Below are 5000 nucleotides of genomic sequence, written 5' to 3' on the forward strand. Positions count from 1 at the left end.
CTATATGAAACTCGAATTTAAGCCATATTAAACTGGTAATATTGTGATTTTATGCCTGGTTTTCCATACGTTAGTTTAAATAGAGAGTTATGGAATATAACCTTGGCATATTGGCACTAAAATATATAATAAAGACATTTCAAATCAAACTGAAATGTATTGAAATGAATTTTTCCCATACATTTTTGACAATGTGAGGTGTGCATGGCAAAAAACACTCACGGTGAAGGCATGTGAAATAATATGAAAATATCAAAAGTTAACTAACCAATGATATTGAAGCATATAAATCGAATCATAACTATATGAAACTCGAATTTAAGCCATATTAAACTGGTAATATTGTGATTTTATGCCTGGTTTTCCATACGTTAGTTTAAATAGAGAGTTATGGAATATAACCTTGGCATATTGGCACTAAAATATATAATAAAGACATTTCAAATCAAACTGAAATGTATTGAAATGAATTTTTCCCATACATTTTTGACAATGTGAGGTGTGCATGGCAAAAAACACTCACGGTGAAGGCATGTGATATAATATGAAAATATCAAAAGTTAACTAACCAATGATATTGAAGCATATAAATCGAATCATAACTATATGAAACTCGAATTTGAGCCATATTAAACTGGTAATATTGTGATTTTATGCCTGGTTTTCCATACGTTAGTTTAAATAGAGAGTTATGGAATATAACCTTGGCATATTGGCACTAAAATATGTAATAAAGACATTTCAAATCAAACTGAAATGTATTGAAATGAATTTTTCCCATACATTTTTGACAATGTGAGGTGTGCATGGCAAAAAACACTCACGGTGAAGGCATGTGAAATAATATGAAAATATCAAAAGTTAACTAACCAATGATATTGAAGCATATAAATCGAATCATAACTATATGAAACTCGAATTTAAGCCATATTAAACTGGTAATATTGTGATTTTATGCCTGGTTTTCCATACGTTAGTTTAAATAGAAAAAATTTTCGAATATATATACATATATGAAGAATCTATATTCTAATACTAACATGTTATGGAATATAACCTTGGCATATTGGCACTAAAATATATAATAAAGACATTTCAAATCAAACTGAAATGTATTGAAATGAATTTTTCCCATACATTTTTGACAATGTGAGGTGTGCATGGCAAAAAACACTCACGGTGAAGGCATGTGAAATAATATGAAAATATCAAAAGTTAACTAACCAATGATATTGAAGCATATAAATCGAATCATAACTATATGAAACTCGAATTTAAGCCATATTAAACTGGTAATATTGTGATTTTATGCCTGGTTTTCCATACGTTAGTTTAAATAGAGAGTTATGGAATATAACCTTGGCATATTGGCACTAAAATATATAATAAAGACATTTCAAATCAAACTGAAATGTATTGAAATGAATTTTTCCCATACATTTTTGACAATGTGAGGTGTGCATGGCAAAAAACACTCACGGTGAAGGCATGTGATATAATATGAAAATATCAAAAGTTAACTAACCAATGATATTGAAGCATATAAATCGAATCATAACTATATGAAACTCGAATTTGAGCCATATTAAACTGGTAATATTGTGATTTTATGCCTGGTTTTCCATACGTTAATTTAAATAGAAAAAAATTCTCGAATATATATACATATATGAAGAATCTATATTCTATACTAACATTTTATGGAATATAACCTTGGCATATTGCCATTAAAATATATAATAAAGACATTTCAAATCAAACTGAAATGTATTGAAATGAATTTTTCCCATACATTTTTGACAATGTGAGGTGTGCATGGCAAAAAACACTCACGGTGAAGGCATGTGATATAATATGAAAATATCAAAAGTTAACTAACCAATGATATTGAAGCATATAAATCGAATCATAACTATATGAAACTCGAATTTGAGCCATATTAAACTGGTAATATTGTGATTTTATGCCTGGTTTTCCATACGTTAGTTTAAATAGAGAGTTATGGAATATAACCTTGGCATATTGGCACTAAAATATATAATAAAGACATTTCAAATCAAACTGAAATGTATTGAAATGAATTTTTCCCATACATTTTTGACAATGTGAGGTGTGCATGGCAAAAAACACTCACGGTGAAGGCATGTGATATAATATGAAAATATCAAAAGTTAACTAACCAATGATATTGAAGCATATAAATCGAATCATAACTATATGAAACTCGAATTTAAGCCATATTAAACTGGTAATATTGTGATTTTATGCCTGGTTTTTTCCATACGTTAGTTTAAATAGAAAAAATTTTCGAATATATATACATATATGAAGAATTCATATTAGCTATACTAACATGTTATGGAATATAACCTTGGCATATTGGCACTAAAATATATAATAAAGACATTTCAAATCAAACTGAAATGTATTGAAATGAATTTTCCCCATACATTTTTGACAATGTGAGGTGTGCATGGCAAAAAACACCACGGTGAAGGCATGTGAAATGATATGAAAATATCAAAAGTTAACTAACCAATGATATTGAAACATATAAATCGAATCATAACTATATGAAACTCGAATTTAAGCCATATTAAACTGGTAATATTGTGATTTTATGCCTGGTTTTCCATACGTTAGTTTAAATAGAAAGTTATGGAATATAACCTTGGCATATTGGCACTAAAATATATAATAAAGACATTTCAAATTAAACTGAAATGTATTGAAATGAATTTTTCCCATACATTTTTGACAATGTGAGGTGTGCATGGCAAAAAACACTCACGGTGAAGGCATGTGAAATAATATGAAAATATCAAAAGTTAACTAACCAATGATATTGAAGCATATAAATCGAATCATAACTATATGAAACTCGAATTTAAGCCATATTAAACTGGTAATATTGTGATTTTATGCCTGGTTTTCCATACGTTAGTTTAAATAGAAAAAATTTTCGAATATATATACATATATGAAGAATCTATATTCTAATACTAACATGTTATGGAATATAACCTTGGCATATTGGCACTAAAATATATAATAAAGACATTTCAAATCAAACTGAAATGTATTGAAATGAATTTTTCCCATACATTTTTGACAATGTGAGGTGTGCATGGCAAAAAACACTCACGGTGAAGGCATGTGAAATAATATGAAAATATCAAAAGTTAACTAACCAATGATATTGAAGCATATAAATCGAATCATAACTATATGAAACTCGAATTTAAGCCATATTAAACTGGTAATATTGTGATTTTATGCCTGGTTTTCCATACGTTAGTTTAAATAGAGAGTTATGGAATATAACCTTGGCATATTGGCACTAAAATATATAATAAAGACATTTCAAATCAAACTGAAATGTATTGAAATGAATTTTTCCCATACATTTTTGACAATGTGAGGTGTGCATGGCAAAAAACACTCACGGTGAAGGCATGTGATATAATATGAAAATATCAAAAGTTAACTAACCAATGATATTGAAGCATATAAATCGAATCATAACTATATGAAACTCGAATTTGAGCCATATTAAACTGGTAATATTGTGATTTTATGCCTGGTTTTCCATACGTTAATTTAAATAGAAAAAAATTCTCGAATATATATACATATATGAAGAATCTATATTCTATACTAACATTTTATGGAATATAACCTTGGCATATTGCCATTAAAATATATAATAAAGACATTTCAAATCAAACTGAAATGTATTGAAATGAATTTTTCCCATACATTTTTGACAATGTGAGGTGTGCATGGCAAAAAACACTCACGGTGAAGGCATGTGAAATAATATGAAAATATCAAAAGTTAACTAACCAATGATATTGAAGCATATAAATCGAATCATAACTATATGAAACTCGAATTTAAGCCATATTAAACTGGTAATATTGTGATTTTATGCCTGGTTTTCCATACGTTAGTTTAAATAGAAAAAATTTTCGAATATATATACATATATGAAGAATCTATATTCTAATACTAACATGTTATGGAATATAACCTTGGCATATTGCCATTAAAATATATAATAAAGACATTTCAAATCAAACTGAAATGTATTGAAATGAATTTTTCCCATACATTTTTGACAATGTGAGGTGTGCATGGCAAAAAACACTCACGGTGAAGGCATGTGAAATAATATGAAAATATCAAAAGTTAACTAACCAATGATATTGAAGCATATAAATCGAATCATAACTATATGAAACTCGAATTTAAGCCATATTAAACTGGTAATATTGTGATTTTATGCCTGGTTTTCCATACGTTAGTTTAAATAGAGAGTTATGGAATATAACCTTGGCATATTGGCACTAAAATATATAATAAAGACATTTCAAATCAAACTGAAATGTATTGAAATGAATTTTTCCCATACATTTTTGACAATGTGAGGTGTGCATGGCAAAAAACACTCACGGTGAAGGCATGTGATATAATATGAAAATATCAAAAGTTAACTAACCAATGATATTGAAGCATATAAATCGAATCATAACTATATGAAACTCGAATTTGAGCCATATTAAACTGGTAATATTGTGATTTTATGCCTGGTTTTCCATACGTTAATTTAAATAGAAAAAAATTCTCGAATATATATACATATATGAAGAATCTATATTCTATACTAACATTTTATGGAATATAACCTTGGCATATTGCCATTAAAATATATAATAAAGACATTTCAAATCAAACTGAAATGTATTGAAATGAATTTTTCCCATACATTTTTGACAATGTGAGGTGTGCATGGCAAAAAACACTCACGGTGAAGGCATGTGAAATAATATGAAAATATCAAAAGTTAACTAACCAATGATATTGAAGCATATAAATCGAATCATAACTATATGAAACTCGAATTTAAGCCATATTAAACTGGTAATATTGTGATTTTATGCCTGGTTTTCCATACGTTAGTTTAAATAGAAAAAATTTTCGAATATATATACATATAT

This window comes from Anastrepha obliqua, unplaced genomic scaffold (assembly GCF_027943255.1).
Source record: "Anastrepha obliqua isolate idAnaObli1 unplaced genomic scaffold, idAnaObli1_1.0 ptg000153l, whole genome shotgun sequence".
Taxonomy (NCBI): Eukaryota; Metazoa; Arthropoda; class Insecta; order Diptera; family Tephritidae; genus Anastrepha; species Anastrepha obliqua.